Source organism: Camelus dromedarius, chromosome 4 (genome assembly GCF_036321535.1).
Source record: "Camelus dromedarius isolate mCamDro1 chromosome 4, mCamDro1.pat, whole genome shotgun sequence".
NCBI classification, from domain to species: domain Eukaryota; kingdom Metazoa; phylum Chordata; class Mammalia; order Artiodactyla; family Camelidae; genus Camelus; species Camelus dromedarius.
This window is the reverse complement of record NC_087439.1, coordinates 13,678,750-13,702,620: the sequence shown is the minus strand read 5'-3', so window position 1 is coordinate 13,702,620 and position 23,871 is coordinate 13,678,750.

Genomic DNA, 23,871 nt, shown 5'->3' with positions numbered 1-23,871 from the left:
AATAAGAGTCTTCATCTAAATTTTCAAATTTAAAAGTTCTCCCCTCACTTCTCAGTGAAAGTTTCCTCAATTATTTGTTTGCTTTTTAGGTGATTTTTGCCACCATGACCAAGGAATTGCTAATGAAAACATTATGTCCTATATTTTTTTACAGAACTAGAACAAATAACCCTCAAATTTATTTGGAATCACAAAAGACCCAGAATTACCAAAACAATATTGAAGAAGAAGAACAAAGCTAGAGGAATAACCCTCCCAGACTTCAGATAATACTACAGAGCTACAGTAATCAAAGCAGTATAGTATTGGCACAAAAACAGACATATGGATCAACAGAACAGAATACAGAGCCCAGAAATAAACCCACACACTTATGGTCAATTAACCTTTGACAAAGAAGGCAAGAACTATAGTTTTATGTATTGTTAAATTAGGAAAGTATATTTTGTGTTATTTATTTTTTCAATTTAGTTTTAATATTATAAAACAAGTTTGTTACTTTTTGACAAGGGTTAGTATGAATTCTTTTGCTGAATTAAAAACTCAAAAGAAGCTGATGTTTAATAATTCAACTATAAATGTTGGTTCTTAAAGGACTTCTTATAAAGTAACAGATCGAGTTGAAGACTAAAGGACTGTATAAAATTGCTGAGACATTAGTGAAAGACTGTAGCAAAGATGTGCACCTGTAAATGTTGGGTAAATTGATGGCAATAAACGTAGGTCAAGTATCAACTTACTGTTATAACATAGCTTGACATTTTTAATGGTTAATGACATGGAAACCAACTCTTAGAACAACGTAAAGTTATAGAAGTATTTTTTATTTCATCTGACAAAATGCCCAGATAGCGTAAGAACAGCAGTTCTTTAAATGTGATGAAAAGAAGGAATGATTCCTTTGCTTAACTTGATTGCTCTCAAACACAACCAACCAGCTCTAAAGGGCATAACATTGTAATGGAACATTATATGAGTCACCAGTTCCAATGATCCAGCTACAGAGACGGTAAAACATTATGGTTTAGTTACCCAGTTTATCAGCTATCTGTGGCTCATAACAAATCACCCAGAACTTAATAACTTAAAATATCAAACATTTATCTTCTCATCATTTCCATGGGTCAAGAATGTGGAGTATCTGAGTGGGTCATCTGGCTCAGGATAATTCATGAGGTTCTAGTCAAACTGGTGACCAGAGCTGCAATCATCTGATGACTCAAATGGTGCTGCGAGATCAGCTTCTAACAACTCACATGGTTGTTGACAGGCCTCACTTGTCTCTAAGTTTGGCCATTTGACTGGCCTGGTGGCCTCTTCAAAGCAATGCTTGAAGAATTGCTTCTTTCAGGGAAAGTGATCCAAAACAAAATGAGAGAAAATGGACACCCTCAAGACGGAAGCTGCAGTCTTGTAATTTCACTTGAGTATAATTACATACAATCATCTCACCACAGGCTATTGGTCACAGATCAACCCTAGCACAAAGGGAACTACCCAAGAGTGATGCTACTAGGAGGTGTGGTGTGTTGGGGGCCATACTGAAAGCTAGCTACACCCAGATTAGGAAGTTGACTAAAATGTAAATCACTCACTGCTTCCTTCAGTGAAGTATTGCTACAAAACCCAAAATAAAACAACACACAAAAAAACCCTAAAACCTCAGCTACACTAAATAGTATTCTTAGTGATTTAATAAGAACTGTGAGTTACCCAAAGAATATTTATTATATTTAATATTATTCTCTTTTTACAGAATAATATCAAAATATAAGTTTATTGCATGCTGAGGTACAATAGCTAATAAAGGGAGTTATTTCAGTGATATTTGAAATACGGGCTAACACTTTCCTGTGTTACTGTGAGGCAGAAGATCAGTTTAGTCCTGATATAAACATACTTTGGAGCAGCCACTGATTATTTGTTTATTATCATTATTTTAAAATCATTTTAATATTTCCATGCGAAGAAAGAAAAACTTTTTTTTCAATAGCATGCGAGATAAAAGGGCCAAAACAAAGTTTAGAAAACTGTAAGAAAGCAGGTTTAAAATTTATTATCATGATAGTCCACAATTTAAAAAGAATTATCTGTTAATTAGGTGATTTTGATAGTGTAAATCTGTGAAGAGTTATCACCAAACACCTTAAAAATTTGATAGAACATTTAAAAATACATTTCTACCAAGAAAAGATCCACGCACAGAAGGTTTATGATCAAAATCTATTTCTTTAGTCAAAAGACAACTTAAATTTAAATCTAAATTTATAAGACAAATTATTGGGATTAGCTACTAATGACATGTTGAAAGTGAATTTTAAAAATATAGCATTACTTGCTACGTTTTGGATAAGAGTTTAAAAGAATAATCTGAGCTCACTGAACTTGCTTTAAAATCTCTTCTGTTCCCATTAACACACCACTATGACACTGGTTCTCTACTAGAAGTGTTGTCAAAATGAGACATTGAGGCAGTTAAGATATACATTATTTTCTGTTAGTACAGTATCATCAATGCAACCTCCATTAGATAAATTAATAAATGAACTGCAAGATCATTTCTCATATTAATATTTGATTGTTAATATAGATATTTTTTAAAGTGTGCTTAAAGGTATTTAATACAAAGAATCATTACATCCCTCATACATTTCCATTTAGTTATAAATGTAGAATAACAAAAGTGTATACTATTTTTGTATTAATTGTTACTCACCACTGCAATGAATAATGCATGTATTTAATTATTTCCTTATGCTATGCATGTTCTGATTGTATTAAAATTTAATATGCCTGTTGACTTTAATGGATGAAAAACCTTGGGCCTGTATATTATACGTCTTTTTATTTGTTTAGTAACTCATTCTAATTTTAAGTGTTGGGACTTTGATGCATTGGAATTTAAAATATTTTTTATTTTTTGGTCAAAGATAGGTTGATAAATGCTGATCTAGTGGATTTTAGTTAAGTTAATTACAAGTTTATTACAAATACTTCAGCTTGGGACCCACAGAAAAGCAGTCATGGATTGAGTTCAATACAGGTTTCCTCCACTATTTGAAAGTAAAGTGTTCCTATGAGACCTTTAGAAGCTGAAATGGTGTAAAGCAAAGAAACAATTACTTTAGAACACATCTTGCTAAAAGATGCACAAAATAAGTTGAGAGAAAGTGCAGAGGCTCACAGACACAGTTCAGAGCTATGTGGGCTTTATGCTGAGATGCTGAATGAAGTTCCCAGGAAGAACTTGGTGGGACCACTCCCCTGGTCCCCTCCCTAACGTCTTGCTGCAGAACAAACACTGAGTCCAATTTTTGCCTTTCACCTTTTTTCATTAAAGTGAAAATTCTCCTTGGATTTCTCTGGGTTGGAAAAACAGGTACTAATGTAGGTCCTTCATAAAAGCAAAGTGTATAAAGTGAACTTTTGACAAGCGGAGGACACCTGACTAGAAAGTCATGCGTGTTTCTGGGGAAGAATGAAAACAAAACAAAACAAAACAGGCTATGGAGGCGAAGTATGGAGACCCTTTATTTTCTGTCTTTCACATCATAAAGAAGAATGAGAAAATAAGGAGGATTTCAAAGAACACCTTCAGTTTTCTCTCATTTTTGCATAATGGCTTTGCCAATAATGCTAGTAAAGAACTTTGGTGCTTTAGAAGAAAAGATATAGATTTCATCTGTTTGCCTTGAAATAGTTTTCTTTTCCACTGAAATTATTCAGTGGTGATGTAGAAAAATGGATTCTTCTGTGTACTTTAGAGATTGGTATTTCTCTCGGACTAATGAAGACATTAACACTGACGTACTTTTGAATTTAGATAAAAGGTTGGTAAAAATGCTCTAATTATCCATGAGAATGCTCATCTAGTTTTTCTTTTGATGCTAATCCTATATATTTTCATATACAAAAATTATACTGAATCAGAAATCATTATCCATGTAACTAATTATTAAAATATTTTGAGAGCTTTTTATACGTTATGCATTTCACATTTGTTAAACTATTGCATGCGTTATACATTTTTGTGTGTATTTTCTTTAGTTTACACAAGAATTCTGCAGAATGAGTAGTATATTGTCATTCTGCAGATAGAAAAATTGAGTCCCAGGAAAGTTAAATAATATGCCCAAATCCACTAAAGTGAATGATGTTGGTGATGAAATTTAAACCCAACTCATTTTGATTCCCTTTCCACTCTATTATTTGGTCACAACATGAATTCCCAGACATTTCACGAGTAGCTTTATATGAAAGCAAAAAATGCATAAACTGAAAAAAAAAACTATTAGGTTAAAATTACTAAATGAAGAAAACTTTCCATTTAAACTTGATTATTTGGAATTGTGTGTGTGTGTGTGTGTGTGTGTGTGTGTGTGTGTGTTTCATTGAAGCTGTTATAAAACTGCTATTTTTAAATGAAATATGTTACATAAAATGCTACTTGGACAGTTTATATTTCAGTCTGCAGTCTTGAAACAAACTGGCAGTTACAAAACTCTTCAAGGGGACATGTTTTCCAAAGCAGTAATTTGTATGAATGAAAAGTGATCTCTGGATAAAGGTTATCAAGGTATGTGATTGTTCTGTGACCAAATGATTAAGAAATCATTTCTCAAACTACTTGTGAAATGATTCTATTTTCCATATATCTTCTATTTATGTAATTTTCCCTCTCCTAAGATGAGGCAGCTGCTTGTGGAATATCTAATATATTTTCCATTGTCTCAAGAACCAAGTGATACTTTGCAACTGATTTCCCCTTTCTTGTCCCATAATATTTATTATAAGCCAATAAATAAGAAGGTATGTTGGTTCTTCCTTCCCACTCATTCGTGACCTCCAGTAAGTCTTCAGGACCCACCAATTTCACCTTGCTACTGCTTATCTGCTGGGGTTGTATTCTTTCCCTTGAAATATAAGAGCAAGATTTTAGTTCTGATTGTCCAGTGTAAGTAGCCTCTAGCCACATGGGACTAGGGAGCACTTGGAATCTGGCTGGTGCATATAGCGACTAGCTGGAAGTATAAACTACACACTGGAGTTGTGGCTAGTATTAAAGAAAAACTGAAGATACACACTATTATATATAAAATAGATAAACAACAAGGTCCTACTGTATAGCACAGGGAACTATATCCAATACTTTCTAATGGTCTATAATGAAAAAGAATATGAAAAGAAATATGTATATATAACTGAATCATCATACTATACACCAGAGATAAACACAACCTTGTAAGCTGACTATAGTTCAATAAAAAAAAAGAATGTAGACTATTTCACTAATATTTTATAATGATTTTATATTAAAAAGACAGTATTTTGAATATATTACATTAGATAAAATGTATTCTTGAAATTAAATTTACTTCTTTAGTTTTATTTTTCTAATGTGGCTACTAGAAAAATTCAGTAAAACTAGGTGGATCTCATTATATGTGTATCTTATAGTCCTGCTCTAGTTGGTCTCTCTGGCTTCCTACTTAAATTCATTCTAGTAGTAGAGCTGCCAAAGTAGCCTGTCTAAAATGCAATTCTAACCACTAAACAGACACTTCTAGATGGTACAGAGAAACTTGGTGGAGAAACTGTGATCAGGGTAGAATAATAAGACGAGCTTAGAGACAGTTACGTGAATGACACAGTAGCCCTTAGAAAGAGTTAAATATAGATAATTACCAATGTGTACCCTGTAGAGTTTGCTGATGCTCTGAAATCAACATGGTATAACAGGTGCTGAGAGAGTAAAACGCCCTTTTACAAAACATCACCTTCTCTCTCACTCCAACATAAATTCACATATATGCCCTAAAAGCTACCCAGCATATGTGAGTACTTGTCAATCATGTGCGTACACGTCAACTGAGTACAAGTCAATCATGTGAGTCAAAAAAAGAAATGAAAGGAAATAAGAAATTCTAGTTGCAATTGAAAATAAAATCAATGAAGACCAATCTTTTTAAAAATAGCTATTTCTGTGCATATTAGTAGAGTTTTCCCATCCCCTACTTCTCTATAATCTCTCTTCTCTACAGAATAAAATAATCTACTTCCCAAATCACAAATTTAAATGTACTAATATCATATGATATCTACATCTTTAATAGGACAAGGACAATATTACTTTGCAACTGCCTTTTTTTCCTAATGAAATTTGAGAAGAAATGACATATATCATTTGACTCCTGTTTATATTATTAGTGGACTATGTGCATGCAAGGAGGGTTTAACAACTTTTCCCTTATGTAAAGCAAATCACTATAATGGCATTTTTTCCCTTTAATTCTTATTTACCTCAGTAGTGAAAAATGTAATCTGGCATTTGTTTGGAAATCAGTTGGTGGGGAATAGTGATGTAGTGTTGGACTAGGGTTAGCAGGTCTACACAAGGATTGAATGGGTAATCAGATTTCATTATCAGTCCAGTGATTCAAGCTACTCAGCTAATTGGACTCCAACAAAATGGAAGTAATCACAGAGTGACTTTTAAGGTAGTGTGAGTAAACATCTCAGGAGAGTTTCATTCTTATGTGGATATTGGAACATTGCTAATGAGATTATGATAAAAATTTTAGTCATTTATTTTTACTTTTAAAATATATCCCAGGTTCTCTCAACAGTTCATGTGAAGGCAGTCACAGAAAGCATACAATACAATGGATGACCCAAAAGGCTAGAAATAAAACCAACTAATTCTAGTGAGTGGTAGTAAATCACAAAGGCTAAAGCACAGAGCATGTGTCATGGGAAACAGTAGTTGTTCTGTATGTGTGTGGCAAAGTGAAGTTAAAAAAAGGAAAGGATATGACAATGACTTTCAGAGAACCCATGTTTTTGCTTCCTTTTGAGAACACACAAAAAAAACAAGACATAAGTAGTATTTGAAACATCATTTTTAACACGTTCTTTTTTTTACTTAATATAGTTGTAGATAATGTTAGAAAAGAACTTAAGAGTCTTTGAAAGGAAAGAGGCACATGCTGTCTGACTGCACTGAAAATGTATTCCTATTGAAACACACAAGGTCACGTAAACATTGATTTATCTATGTATTGCATAGATGTGTATTTTTTATTGCCAATGTAACTGTCTGTATCTTGATGTGTCATTACATTTACCCGAACAGATGTTAAAATATGCTTTCAAATAATCTATATGAAACTATTTAGTTACACTGGTTTTTACATAAATTATCTGTAATTTATACAAGAATATAGTTGAGTAGGTATGATATTATCAGTTTACAGATGAGAAAACTGAGGCACAGAAACATTCATGATTTACCCAAAATCACACAGATTGACTTTGATGGGACTGAAAGTTGCATCCAACTCTCTGATTTCAAAGCCCCTTATCTTTCTGCTGTATTATTTTTTATCTGACATATGAATGAAACTTTTGTGTAAGAAGTACATTTTCCTGGAAGTAAAATGTGCATACATGGAAAAAACTGCATTACATAAAAATTTGATAAGTTAAGGAAAGTCTTTATGTCAGCGCTCAATCATTTGGCATCGTGCTCATCTGCTGCATTTCATTGTTATGGGATCAAACTGATCTTCAGGAAATTCTAAATGTAAAGCAAAATTGGATCAGTATGCCCTATTAATTTGGTGATTGATAGTTCTGTATACTGTACAAAATGGCAGTTAATGAAGGTTCCTATGGGGACATCTTGTCGGGAAGTTGCAACTTATCTGAACAAAATACGATCTCTGGGTAGAGGTTATAGAGATAGGTACTTGTTTCGAATCACATAACCATTTCCAAAACTTCCAATAAAGTGATTCAGCTGCCCAGATACGTTTTAGCTATGTTGGTGGGTTATACATAAATACATTTATGAATGGCTTTAAAATGTACTTCAAAAATTTTAAATGGATTTGTTTTGTGGAACGTGTAGTATGTTTTGATTTGCTTCAAGAGCCACATAATATTCCTCTAACTGATTCTCCACTCCTTATTTGATAATGTTTATTCTAATACTCTAATATTAACCTTTGGAGGTGATCTATCTAAACAAAACTAGACCCCTAGTTTCCATAATTATTATTCTCTAGTGGTCCCTCCATCACCTAAATGATACAACCGAAGGCCTTAATTTACCTCGCTAGGCCTTTCATGATACGATGATTATTAGTTTTCTGACCTGATTTCTTACCATCCCCTCCCTCACCTTTTATGCTCCAAGAGGACTAAGCTCTTAGCCGGGGTGTTTCTAGCTTTTGGTCATTTGCAGAGGTTATTCATTTTCATTCATCCATTAAACACATTTATTGAACACCTACTCTAAGCAAGACACTGTGCTTGGTGTTTAGAAATTTAAAAAATGAAAATATTGCTTCTGCTTTAAAAAAAAAAAAAAAAAGCTCATCATTTAGTAAAGGGAAATCCTTTCAAAGAACAACAAAAACTCCACTATAACCAATGCAGCAGGTTCTTAGCATCCCAGAAAACATATCTCTTCCATATCTGGACTCTTCTTTGTCCTCTACTTGCTTTTTTTTTCTTTTTCATCTCCAACTCAAGAAACCAGATCATCACCCATTTTTAGCAACTGCCATGGCATGAGCACCACTAGGGGCTCATGGAAATGCAGGATGCTCAGAAGATGGAGCAGTTTCTCTCAAAAAGTATGCATAATGTTATGAAGAGGCTTAAACGAACCAACTAGAGATTGATTTAATCAGGGATCAGTAAACTTTTCCCATGAGGGGCTAGATAGTAAATATTTTGGGCTTTGTGGGCTGTACAATCTTTGACTCAACTGCTCAACTTTATCCTATAGCACAAAAGCAGCCCAAAGCAGCCACAGAGAGAGGAATAGCCATGCTGTGCTTTATACAATTTTATTTACAAAAATAGGTGGCAGGCTGGAGACCCAGGTGAGCCAATGGTCTAGTTCTCATCTGAGTTCCAAGGCCTGAGAACCAGAAGAACCAATGATGTGATTCAATCCAAAGGTTAGCAAGCTTGAGACCCAGAAAAAACTGACGGTTCTGTTTGAGCTCGAAGACAGGGAAAAAAATCTAATTTCCCAGCTCAAAGACAGTCAGGCAAGAGGAATTCCATTTTATTCTAGGGAGGGTCAGCCCTGTTATTCTATTTAGGCCTTCAACTGATTGGGTGAGACCCACCCTTATTTGTAAGGGCAATTTGTTTTCCTCAGTCTATCAATTTAAATGATAAAGTCATCTAAAAACATCCTAACAAAATCACTCAGAATTATGTTTGCTATCTGGGCATCCCATGGTTCAGTCAAGTAGACACAGAAAATTAACCATCACACAGAGTAGGTGATTTTTTGATGTCAATTTGCATAACAAGAGTCATGAAGTCTAATTGCCTTTTACAAAGCACGACCTCTCCTGCCCCATTACTATGCTTATATAAGTCTACCCCAATCTACCTAATGATTACAATAAAAAAAGATATTTGCCATTAAAAGTAAAAGTCATTTAATACCACTTCTTGAAAAAAAAAGAAGCTTCCTGATAGTCAATTATAGAAATTCGTCACAAATAATCCCCTTGCAAAATAACAATTCCATGTAATATCATACCATCTCTTTTCTATAGTACAGAACGTACATTGCCTTGGTGCATCTGGTTTTGTCTAAAACAATGTCTGCAGAGATGATATATAGTATTTTAATTGTGTATTTTAGTATTTTATTAATGGAATATGTTACCAGAAACTCCCATAGAAGATAGTATGTGTATGCTTAACTATTTTTTCCTTATTTAAATTTAATAAGTAACATACCCTTGTCATAATCTATTTTGTTTTAATCCTCTTTACCATAGTGCAAAAAAATTTTATTTTATTTATACCATCTACTCAAGTAACAAGTGTCAACATTCCATTGTTTAAGTAAATGTTAACGCTGATTAGGAATTGCTATCTGGAACTGTCGAACATTGCTTTCTTTTATTCTCTTTATCTCTGTCTTCTGCTCCAACCATCACTACCCAGTTGCACTAACATAGCAAACACATTGCATATTAGCATAAGGAACCAGTGTGGAACCATCACTTTGTTATGGGATCTTTTTAGAGTGGCACAAATCCCTGAAACTGAATTTCTCTTGACATAACTCGAGTTGATTTAATTCTCAACGGCTTAGAAATTCCTTTGAGTCTTAGATTTGTAGCTTCGTTTTTATAAAAGTGACTGATATCTATCTTCAGTAGTTCTCTTTCTGACAAACAATATATCGCTGGGGGTTTGACAAACAACATTCCTTTACAGGATTTCTGACGATTTAAGAACTTTATAGATTGAAGCATATCTGAAGTCATCAATTTCCGATCCAGTTATAAATATGTCAAATGGTATTCTTCTAAGTAAACGGTGAATATTATTTCTCTCTTTCTTTGAAACCTCTCAAGCTGTCCTTAGAGCAAAGTAAAGTTTAAAGGAAAAATATGATTTGTAATTGAGATTTCTGTTAACCTTCAGTCTGTACTGGATGTGTTCAATGCTTTTATTTTTCTCCTGAAAATAGCAGTAAATTAGTATATTGGTGACATTTCAGAAATCCCATCTTGGAGTATGACTTATACTCTATATTGCATTATAAATACTGACTTGCTTCAAACCCCATGTGTATCTCTCATGCAGAAACCAACTAGACAGTGCAGTCATTATTCAATTTAATTTGCAACATTTATTACCCTTGCTGGATATGCATGTGTTAGTTATATTCACAACAAATAGCCTTTGGGTTTTGAGGTATGCATTATGGTCTTAAAAATATTACTTACATTTCATGCATTTCATATTTTTTTCTTTCTTCTTTATGCTTAATGTTGTGCTATAGAGAAAAATGTATATGTAATTGGAAATTAAGATACCAAATTTGAATTCAGAATGTGATTCTGTCTGAATAGGAATTTTGTACATTGTTGTCTGGATTTATCTACACTATATATTTATGTAGAAAGTGGAATGTTTTACTTTAAATTTATTATCAACCATATCTTAACTTTCCCATTCCATCCCTTTGGTTTTCAAACCTTACTTATGTACTTTTCAAACCTTCATTATTTTTCTCTACCTCTTCTATTCTCTTTGTCAATGTTTATTCATATCAGTGCCAGTAATACCACAGATTCTGTCCTTTCCAATAAGTAATTTGGTGCTCTGTTATGGCATCTAAGTTGACTGTTTGCTGTAAAATGAAGAGATAAATATGAATTTCAACTTTTTCAAGGTATAAGGTGAAAAGCAACTATTTCTGTGAGCAATGGCAAGACACTGGAGGTGTAATTGTTGGGTTGGGCTCTGCTTGAACAGTATGGTCCATCCTGGAGCAAAATCTTTCTCTATCAGTGGGCCTGTGAAACTAGAATACAAGTTACCTACTTCTTCTAAAATATAACAGGGGGACAGGCATAGTATTGTCATTCCTATGCCAAAGAGTGAAAAAGGAAGGAACAAAGGGGTCATTCAAATCCCAGCAAGTTCAAAACCCATCAGAGAAAATTTCATTAAGATTCAAGGTCTGAGAATAATCCTCTGTGCCTTGAAGGTTTGTCCTCTGAGCTGTTGGCAATCTCTCACCTCCAACCCTGGTGTTTGTGCTGTCCTCAGAGTCATTCGTCCTTCTTCTTGTACAACAGTATATATTTACGGCCAAGTAGCCCTATGATTCCATTCCTGCCTATAGAATTTTAGAGGTCCAACAGCCTTCTGTCATTGTGTCCTTTTTCTGTCCCTTACAGTCCAAGATGGTAGTGTTTCTGCTGATATAATATTGTCAATAGCCATGTTGGTCTCCTGTGTATATCTCAGGGTCCGTGTCATCAGAGGAGTCCTCATCAGGTCTCTGCTGCATAATCTCATCTCTATTCCTGGTCCCTTGAACAAAATGTAGTCCAGTCACACCACTGGCTTTCTCATCATAGTGCACTCTCTGAACAGAGGCTCTCCCAATGTGTTCTGACACTAATTCTCTGATACAAACTAGATGTCCCATAATTTAATTCCATTCTTGACACTAACTACCCAGAATTCATGTAGACCCACAAATCAAGGTGAAAATCCATCATTTCCAACTCACTTCTCAGAGTTGGTGTCAGATCTCACAAGTTAGAGGGCAAGGTCCTCAACAAGACTGCCCTTACTTCAGATGCCAGCCACGAGGGATCTGCAAGCTACCTGCACATCTGTCTGAGTTGGTTACAAACTTAATGATTCTCACAATTCCTCAGCAAGTTCCTGAGCTTGTAGCTGCAGATCTTTAATCTCTGCCTCCATTTTCACTTGGCCATCTCTTTATCTCTGTTTCTCCTGTTCTATAGGAATGTCTATCCAACCCTAAATCCAGGAAAATCTCAAGCTCTTTAATGTAATTACACGCACAAAAACTTTTCCAAGTAAGACTGCATTAATAGACTCCAGGTTGACCTATCTTTTGAAGGGCTACAATTCAATTCACTATACCCTCCCACCTTTATCCCCTCCCTCCCCTCTCTCTCTCATTTTCACTCTTGCTTTCTCTTTTATAAAATTTTTGATATAATGAAATGATATCTTTTTTGAAACCAGTGATTATTCATGCGAAATTTTACTTATTACTAGTAGAGCCAGGCTAATATCTCCAAGGTTCATTTACTATCTCACCCACAGTTCAAACATTGATAATTTGAATTTGGAACTTCAGGTCACCTCCTTAAGACATTAAAACATTTGCTGCTCTGATTGTTGCATTTATTAATGTCCAATTTAAACTGATCATCATTTTATTATACCTTATTTCCACTGTACCTTAAATTAACCTTGTTCATAATGCTTTAACCTATCTGTACGTTCATATAGCTAAAGCTTCCATTAAATTTAAATGGCAATCAAATTCAATAATTGTTTATAGAACTCCTAATGTGTGCTGGGCCAACTGTACTGTTTGTCAAACTATTACCCAGGGATCTGCTGATTTAAAAAGCCACTGAAAGAAGTTGTTAAACCAGCAATTTACAGGTCTAATCCCAGACCTATGGTGTGGCTCTGAGAAAATATTAAAATAATAAATGACAAAAAATAGAGGTTTTCTACTCTATATTTCCAATGCATTGTGTATACATGTTTTATCAATACAATACAATGTATCTTGTTTGGCTGGGAAGAGAGTTGGTGACAAGGACTGTGTTTCATTCATCTCTATGGAAAAATAGCATATGTCTGCATGTTTGTCATTCATCTTTGTGGACTCTGTGGAATATGAATCAAGACCTAAAATACGATTAATTTTTGTAAAGGGATATGTATCAAGAGTTGTAAGATGGTAAGCATAGTTGCCAAGATATTTGGGGGTCCCAGTTCTTTCATATACTTTGTGTTGAATTGAACGACTACGTCCTCATTAGTAAAGAAAAAATAATAAAGTATCTTTCTCTGAAAATGATTATGAGGCGTACATATATTAACTATCTAAAACAGAGGTCTTTATTCAATTTTGAATGAGTCAGTAAATTATATACACAAGTATTCATAAAGAATTATGCAACATGGTTACATCAGACTTAGGATTTATGGCTTTTTCTATGTCATGAATCTCATGAAGGTGACATTGTCCAATGGTAACAATAGCAATGACAATGGTTCATATTTATTATCCACTAACTAGATACCAGGAACTGTCAGGAACTATACCAGGTTCTATACTCATTATTTTTAACCCTCCTGGTATCTTCATGAACTTGAAAATCATAAAATTACTCAAGGTCACAGATAAGTGGTAGAAACAGGATTTGGACAGAACTGCATTTCTTCAAAGCCGGTATCTCTCTCTAGCACGCCCCAAATTCTTGAGTTTCCATACAGAAGTGTTGTCCATTCTCCACAGCATTGCCGTCATTCATGGCAACATCATGGTTGACTTGCGTATAAGTCGCTTTCCATAGTATCTGGTGAATTAAGTTCACAAGAGTTTTCCAGGAAGAAAACGTGTGAATGTAACAGGAGGAAATATAGAAAATGTCACTGCAATTAAGAACAACATGCTTCTTGGGTTCCAAAGAAAAACTCTCTGATTGGGGCATCCAGGAAGAAGATGAAGAATCTGAAGTCTGTTTGGAAAAATGTCTGAAAGTTTTAATGGTGGACACACATATGAGCTTCTAAATAATCCCATGGAGTGAGTTTGATGGGTTTATTATGACCACTTTACAGAAGAAGAAACTGAGGCTTTGGAGGGTTATGCATTTTCCTAAGCTATTGACAAGGGTCTCTCCTTAACTAAACTTTAATCAGATGCCTCTTAAGCCCTCTGGCCTTGACCTTCAGTGTCTGTCCCTGTCTGGCCTGTATCACCCAGTTTAAGCAAGCATCATATTAAGTCAGTTTAGAAAGAACCTCAGCCTTTGATATTTGGTCGAATTTCTCATCATCCACAATGTCCCCAGGTGATGTCTGATCATCCTGGCCTGCCTTCGTCAAGATCCCTGACTAATCAGTTTAGCCAGAACACTTCCTTTAGCCCTCATATTTCCTCTTAGTAATTTTCTATACACTGACCCCCATCCTGCTCCTTGGCTATAAATCCCTACTTCTCCATGCAGTATTTGGAGTTGAGCCCAGTTTTGTTCTTAGATCTCTTTTCCCCTACTGTAATAGCTCCTGAGTAAAATCTATTTTTACCACTTTAACTACTGTCCAGCTCTGGTTTTTCTCTGATACTACTAAACTAATTTGTGGTACAACAAGACATCTAAGACTTTGCTGTCCTGACTTCTAAATTAGCAATCTCCCTTCTGTTATGCATAACATCTCATATTCTTCCTCTAAGATACAGCCAATTGTATTGTGGTTTTGCCAAAACTGAACACATACAGTTACTCCATTATGTACTTCTCTACAAAGTTTGTAATAAAATTTATAATGAAGCTGTGAGGCAGGTGGACAAGGTTAATGTTTTTGTTAATTAATCAAAGAATAATTGTTACTATGAGCACCATCCTGGAATATTTTCGTTCATTCTTTTAAAAAATATTTATTGCAAATCCTCTGTACTTCAGGGAATCCTGTCCAAAACCAGACATGCAACTGGTCTTCAAGAAGCTTAAAATATACTGGAGTTGATATATATTAATCAAATTAGCTCACAGTTAAGTGAAAAAATCATAATTATAAAATATAATAAAGGCTAGGAAGATGGAGAGCTACAAAATATTAAGGAAATTAAAGATGACTTAAAGAAATGGAAAAATAGCCCATATTCTTAGATTGGAAGAATCAATATCGTTAAAATGGCCATACTGCCCAAGGCAATCTACAGATTTAATGTGATCCCTATCAAATTACCCAGGACATTTTTCACAGAACTAGAACAAATAATCCTAAAATTTATACGGACTCACAAAAGACCCAGAATTGCCAAAGCAATATTGAAGAAAAGGAACAAAGCTGGAGGAATAAGCCTCCCAGATTTCAGACAATACTACAGAGCTACAGTAATCAAAACAGCATGGTATTAGCATAAAAAGAGATATATGGATCAATGGAACAGAATAGAGAGCCCACAAATAAATCCACTGACCTATGGTCAATTAAGCTTTGACAAATGGAGAAAAGACATTCTCTTCAGCAAGTGGTGTTGGGAAAACTGGACAGCAGCATGTAAATCAATGAAGTTAGAGCACTCCCTCACTCCATACACAAAAATAAACTCAAAATGGCTTTAAGACTTAAATACAAGACAAATACAAGATAAACCTCCTGGAAGAACATAGGCAAAACATTCTCTGATGTAAATCTTAGCAGTGTTCTCTTAGGGCAGTCTACCCAGGCAATAGAAATAAAAGCAAAAATTAACAAATGGGATCTAACTAAACTTATAAGCTTTTGCACAGCGAAGGAAACCATAAGCAAAACAAAACGACAACCTATGGAATGGGAGAAAATATTTGCAAATGATGCAAATGGCAAGGGCTTAATTTCCAGCATATATAAATAGCTCATTACTACTTAATAACAAAAAAGCAAACAACCCAATCAAAAAATGGGCAGAGGACCTAAACAAGCAATTCTCCAATGAAGACATACAAGTGGCCAAAAGTCATGAAAAAATGCTCAATATCGCTAATTATCAGAGAAATGCAAATCAAAACTACAATGAGGTATCACCTCACACCAGTCAGAATGGCCATCATTCAAAAGTCCATGAATGATAAATACTGGAGAGGGTGTGAAAAGGGAATCCTCCTACAGTACTGGTGGGAATGTAGTTTGCTGCAGCCATTACGGAAAACAGTATGCAGATTCCTCAAAAAACTGAAAATAGACCTAGTCTAATTTAAAAAGATACATGCACCCCAATGTTCATAGCAGCACTATTTACAATAGCCAAGACATGGAAGCAACCTAAATGTCCAATGACAGATGACTGGATAAAGAAGATGTGGTATATTTATATAATGGAATACTACTCAGCCATAAAAAAGAATAAAATAATGCCATTTGCAGCAACATAGATGAACCTGAAGATCATCATTCTAAGTGAAATAAGCCAGAAATAGAAAGAAAAATACCATATGATAGCACTCATACGTTGTATTTAAAAAGAAAAAGAATAAAGGACACTGATGAGCTCATCTACAAAACTGAGACAGACTTACAGGCATAGTAAACAATCTTATGGTTACTAGGGAAAGGGAGTGGGACGGGATAGATTTGGAAGCTTGAGATTTACAAATGTTAGCCACTGTATATTAAAATAGATTTTAAAAAATTTCTTCTGTATAGCACAGGGAACTATGTTCAATATCTTGTAATAACCTTTAATGAAAAAATATGAAAACAAATATATGTATGTATATGCATGACTGAGACATTGTGCTGCACACCAGAAATTGACAGATTGTAGTTGACTGTACTTTAATAATAATAATAATAATAAAAAGGCTAAGAAGAATAGGTACATGATACTTTTAGAGCAAATACCAGGAAGATTTGGCTTTGTTGTTAAGGTCAGAAAAGGCTTCTAGTGGGAGAGAAAACAAAGTCAGGAATCTTTTCAGGGAGAGGCCACAGCATGAGAAACCAATGTCTCCTAGGAGCCACAGGTCACTATGGAGACAAGCAGGCTGATGGGCTGGAGTATGGCCAGCAAGGGGGACAGTGATGCAAAGTGACCACTGACGCAGGAAATGCATCATTGCCAGGCCTTCTCTTATATGTCATGGTATGTTAAGCAGCTTTGCCTTTATTTATAAGAAGAAGAAAGAAGAAAGAAGAAGAAAGAAGGAGGAGGAGGAGGAGGAGAAGGAGGAGAAGGAGAAGGAGGAGGAGGAGGAGAAGAAGAAGAGGAAGAAGCGGAAGAAGAAGAAGAAGAAGAAGAGGAAGAAGAGGAAGAAGAGGAAGAAGAAGAGGAAGAAGAGGAAGAAGAAGAAGAAGAGGAAGAAGAGGAAGAAGAAGAAAATGATAAGGGAGGGAGTAAGGCAGGAAGTGAGAGCAGATTTGAGTGGTGGAAGGGTCACTGTGCCTGATCTGGAGAAGTCAGATTAGAAGAAGCAAGTGTTGATCATGAATGGAAGGTTAGAAGGAAGGCTGTTGTGTCTTGAAGTAGTGGTGAGGAAAAAGTGAGAGCCATCTGGATGGTCAATCTACAATATTATTTGTGGAGAATGACATAATTGAAGGAATTAAGGATGACATCACAATGTCCAGTCTACTTAAGGTTGGTGGTAACAATCACTGGTATTATGGGAATAAGAGCAGATTTCTGGTGAAGATAAGACAACTAATTTAGCTATAAGGAATGATTCCTTTGCTTAACTACCATATGATCTAGCTCTCATGTTTCTGAGTATTTATTCAAGGAATACAAAAACACTAATTCAGAAAGATATAGGCACCCTTATGTTTATGAGGAATTACTTACAATAACCAAAATATGGAAACAATTTAAATGTCCATTAACAGATGAATAGATAAGAATGTGGTATGTATACACAGTGGAATACTACTCAGCCATAAAAAGGTGAAATCTTGCCATTTGCCACAACATAGATGGATCTTGAAGGTATTATGCTGAGTATAATAAGTCTGATGAAGAAAGACAAATACCATATGGTTTCACTCATATGTGGAATACTAAAAAAACTAATAAATAAAGTAAATGAACAAACAAAGCCAAGCAAAAACAAACAGCTAGATACAGAAAACAGAGTGGTAGTTATCAGAGGGGTGAGGGGTGAAACAGGTAAAAGGGATCAACAGTATGGTGACAGAGGGAAACTACATTTTTGGTGTATGCTGTAGAAATACAATGTTGTACACATGAACCTTATATCACATTATAAATCCATCTTACCTGAATACAAATAAGCAAATAAAATAAATAAAATATCTCAAAGAAATTTAAAAAAATACCACTTGCAGAAGGAACACTTAGGAAGGAGAAATGATGGTCAACTGGTCCACAGCACAGAGTATCCCCTGGACCACAGTAACAAAGTCCTCCTGTCTTGTTGGAGAAGTGAGTTCTCAGTCCACCAGCTGAAACCTGGTTTTGTTCTTCATAGTAAATGGTTCATGCCCACTTATCTCTTCTCCATGGTCACATGTAACCTTCCTTTGGGGAAGTAGTCCTTCAAAGTAGCAAATATTGAAAAACAGCCCGTTTCCATGTGGTATAAACTCAGGGGTCTGGACTTGTCCCACATTATGAGCCACTGGGAGTCAGACTTGAGGTTCACGGGCAATACATCTTCCTTAAAGTCTCAGTAGGCTGCAGGTCTGTTTGGGTCACTTTCCAAAGGCAGGAAAGTCCCCTGCTCCAAAACTTCAGTTGCATTTTGAGACTGATGATGCCACACACACACACCTGGAAGGTATGAAAAGGTTTATCACTTATATAATAATGGGGCTTCTCTGGGGACAGGTGGGCAGATAGCCCAAGATGATTGATACATACCTTGAGAAAGCCAAAAAAGGGACTGGTGTTGCTGAAAACTCAGCCTCTGCACTCCAAAAAGCAAATTTGGACTTGGAGGCAGAGCTTTGGGCACAAAGAAAAGAGCAGCTTTATTGCTTTGCCTGGCAAAGGGAGTCATAGCAGGCTGGTGCCTGAAGGACTGTGAGCCTATCTTGGGGCTGGGGTCTTGAGGGTTTATAGAAAAACTGGATGGAACAGAAAAGGTGATAGTAATCAGGGCATTTTATGGGTGCTACGTTCCTCTTAACCTCAATGAATCTTCAGGAGGAACTCCAGAAGGTCTGTCCATTCTTCTGAGACAATCAGCCTGTTGTCTCCTTCCTGGAGCACAGCCTCTGGGTTAAAGTCATTCTCAGTAAAGAATGAATCAGTAGACAGTTTCCCACCAGGGAAGTCAGTTTGTTAGTTTGCTTTATACTCCTTCACTGGCTTGAGGTGTTTGCAGTTAGGGGTTGCAGGTGGGGTGAGGATTCCCACACATGGGTGAGGGCTTGTGTGGTTTGAATCTCCACTGGCTTTAATGGAGGGAACGCCCAGACTTAGTAGCTTGCCCAGATGTGGAGCAGGATGGAAACAAGGAGAGATAAGGCTTAAAAGATGTCTGCAGTCTCATATTTTTAAAAATGGAGTCTGTTTTCATTTTCAAAGTTTGTATCTTCTACTAATTTCATGTCCCAGAGGTCATGGCATCTTGTCTATGTTTGTGGCTAGTAATGAGCTTGAGCTTTTCTGTCCATTCCTAATAGGTATTTCTAACTTTTTAACCCTCAACTTAAAATCCTCCTTGGGTAGACTGACCAAAGTGGACCAGGGACACCAGGTGAAAATTAACGGTCCTTTTATCCCAGGCTGCATCCCAGCTCTACATTGAAGTGATCGCCCGACTTGGCAAACAATGACTGTTCTCCTGGAGTTGTGTGAGGAAGGTTTGGGAGATCAGACTTCTCCAGTGTCCCAGTCTTCAAGCTGCCCAGGTTTTCATTTCACTACCTCTGCCTGAATGAATGTTAGAGCTTGAGGTAGCAAATCTAACTCTTGCAATTTTGAAATGATTCATAATAATGAAGTTTCCTCCACAGGGATTGAACTCCTTGGGCAGAAAGGGCCTCTCATAACAACAGTGCAGGTCTTCCTCTTCTTTCAGAAGACAGAACAGCTTATTCCTGTGATGAATGAACTTCCTGTTACAAGAAAAAGCAATCAAGTAACACCTGCCTGATCTTTTAGCCATGTCTCTAATGCTGCAGCCTTGCTAAGCAAAGGATCCATGTTCAAACATGAGACTGGCCACAAGTTAACAGCGACTTGACTAATCTACAACAATCATTATCAATTTCTCACATGGTGTAGAGGAAATCTCCTAGACCTCTCTCCTGTACATCTGGGTTGAGGATAGTCTTGCAACACTACACTTCCAGGATTCATTCTGTATAAGCTGGGAATGATATAATCTCAAATAGAAATTGAGGAAGTAGCCAGTGGCTATCTACTGTAGCAGGTACTCAATAAAAAATGTGTCCAATAAGAAGGTAGTACATTTCCAGAATGTAAACATTTATTCAATTAGCATGTTCAGTGTCATGGGATATTACTCATCTCTCACTTTCTTACCAGTGTTTAATTACCTGGGCTCAACCTGTGCTTAGCCGGACCCTCACTGTGGTCCTGTCCTGAAGTGGCTTCTAGGGGGCCATGGGATTTTTCTTAATGCTTGTTGACAAAAACATCCCATCTGCCTGCAGACAGACAAGACTGTGCTAGGAAATTGAGTGGATGACCTTGAGGTCTTTCTTGTCCATTTAGGGACATGGATATTACCATCCATATTATCCACTAATGCATGAAAAAAGTTGTCTTCTGTGCTTTCCTATGATAACTTTTCATTTTGAGTCATAACATTTTAATTCAAGCTGCTTTTCTTTCATCAAATAGATTCTTCTAAGGAATTGTGCAAAGCTTTCCATTTTATAAAGTTGTGCATTTTAAAATGCTTTTAAAATAAAAATTGGAGTGAACCCCTTTGAAAGTGTATGCTAAAGTTGTGTCTTTCTGAGATGGAGTCTTTCTTCTCTTTAACGGTTCTCTCCATGATGAAACTGGGATAATTGCTTTGGTTAACTTTTGCACTTCTGTGTTAAAGCCAACTGTTTAAAGTATTTTTTTCTTTTTTTTTCAAAAGCAAATCTTGTTCTTATGTAGCTTTTTCCCTGCTCCCTCATTTTGAAATAATTTGTTTTCTACCATATCCAAGAAAATGAGTGACTTCATTTTTGCTACTTGATCCTGTCGGCTGAAAGTCACCATCAGTGGGGTCCATCTTAGGCATGGATCATAACAAACATTATATTTCTCTATTTCAAAAATGTTTCCATCCTATGTTATGTTCCTTCTGTCTCTGTTACCTGACAGGAATTACCTGAAGCATTGACTCAGCAAAGGTATTCAAGGTTGAATCCTGCACAAGGGAGCCACCAAGAAGGCCACTTGAAGGGATTTCTTTTCCTCATTAGTACAAAGGGGCCATCTGCTCGCCAAGCTGTGCATCAGTAGATTTGCATCTGTCCAGAATGAAATGCCTTTTTCCGGTTACAGAAATATCCCTTCTCCTAGAGTTTCAGGTCTAGTTGTGCAATTTATAAGAGTTCCATTATCTCTAGTTTAGGGATTTTTATTGCAAGTAATAGAAATTTACTCTGGTTAACTTATGAAACAGAAAAGGAATCTGTTGTAAAGATACAGTGGTAACTTGTAGAATCATGGAACGCTAAGACTTTTAGAAAGACAGGCACCAGTGCCCCACTGCAACGGAGGGGAAAAAAAGTGGATAACTGCATTAGCCAAGAGCTAATGTTTCCCTTCTTTATTCATAACTCTAGTTTCAAATTCTCTGGAGAGAATATTATTGACCGTGTTACCAAAAGAATTAGAAAAGAATGATGAGTAAATTAAAATATAAATAGCCACTTGTGGCAGATATGAAGATGTGCAGATTGCTTCTCCGTCAGGTAAGGGCTCATTGCCCAGCTGAGGAGTGTGTTGGCAACTAGTGACTAGTTATTAATTATCATCCCCAGGTCCACCTCACCTTCTGAGCTGTAGTCACTCAGAAGTGGCCATGATGTACAGTGGCAAGGGAAAATCTTTCCAAAGGGAAGAGCTTTTGGTGCTACACATAGGCACCCACTTTATGTAAATAAGTGGCCCAGGATTGGAATGTATTCAGACTTATGGAAAGTTACAAATGTCCAGGTTGGCTGGACAGGGACCTAAAGTACAAAGATCGGAAGATGAGAGACAAAAAGGACTGGAGTAGAGACACATGAATGGACCTAGGGGAGTAGACACAAACTGTGAAGGTCTTTATTTTACCTATCAGAACCCAAGAGAGAGCATCAACCAGAGAGACACTACCAACTAAATACACAGCATGACTTGTTTTTATGATGGGATTGGGTAGGTACTCCTGACTGGTCCCACCTCACAGCAGAGGAGGACCAGGAGTGGGTCCATGAGCTTGGGATTCACCAGTTGTCTCATCAGAAGCAGCATCATAATTGCCTGTGAAGGTGCAACTGAAGTACCAGCTGGAAGGCAATACTCTGGGAGTCTGGAGTCCTGTCTTCCAGGACTCACAGCCTCTCTATGGCATGGTGTCTCCAATAGGAAGAACACATAGGTCTAGGAATTAGGGGATGGAAGCAGAAGTGGCCCCAATTAATACCATTCCCAATCCCTTGACACAGTAGGAGACTATGCTTCTTATTCCCTTAACTCTTGGCTCTACAGGATTGGAGATCCCGGTCCACAAAGAGGGTAGAAAGAACAAGAATCCTATTGAACTAAAAGCTATGACAACCACCTTGTATCCTGGACTCCTGGGTCCAGGGATGAGCAGGGCAGAAAGGGAGTCACCATCATAATAGACCACTGAACCTGATTCGTGGTGAAGGCAGAACAGCTGTGGATACAAGTTACCCAGCTGGGTGCCTCTTGATACTTCCTCGCGCAACTGCAACTGTGAATGAACAAGTGCAGGACGTTAACCTGAAAAGAATATGGTTGCCAAGAACTCGGATCCCTCAAGAAGGAGGGTTTGGGACTACCCAATGAGACCAGCAGAAGTGACAGCTAGAGGGAATGGGGACTCACAAGGGTGAAGGAGGAAAGAGATGGATGGGTACCAGTTGCAGCCATGAGGTAGGAACAGGGAAGGAAGGGGGATGCAATTCCAGTCATTACCTTATTTTCCTATATTTTTCCTCACAAGTAGCTGTTCTCCAAAAGAACATGGAAAAGTGAATCCACAGGGTACAAGAGATGGATTGCAGCAGACACAGAGAGATGGAACCCTTAAATCTCCCTTCAAGGAAAGACTTATTGCCCAACTAAGGGGAGTGGGACTAACTGATAGCTTCCTGCTGTTAATTTCTTCAAGTATGCCTCAACTTTGGGTTGAGGTCATGCTCTCCTGGGGTGGCCTCAGCCAGTGACTGGGCAGGACCATGCTATAAGGGTGTAGTGATATCTACTCACTTCAGGATGACTCTAATATCTGTTCCTTAGCCCCGACTCAGCCCACTGAGATTCTGTTGGATTAGCATCACACTCTCTTGACAGCCTTTGCCCCATTCCGCTCCTCCCTTTTGCATTCATAGATGTTACTCCATTCTAAACTTGTTGCTGTCCTAACAGTATCTCAGGATAGCTCCTATAGGACCCCATCGACATACCACTGAACTCCTTTTTTCTTTTTCTTTCTAAAGAAAATTTCCACAAGCAGTGCATGAGTTAGAATAAGATAATCCCATCTACTGAGAAATTGCAATTCCTGTTAGAGTGCCACAAATTCTGATCTTGTGCCTTGGTTTAGGCTGCAAACAATTTAACATGATCATCAAATGCTCCCTACAACTTAAAGAATTTAGGGT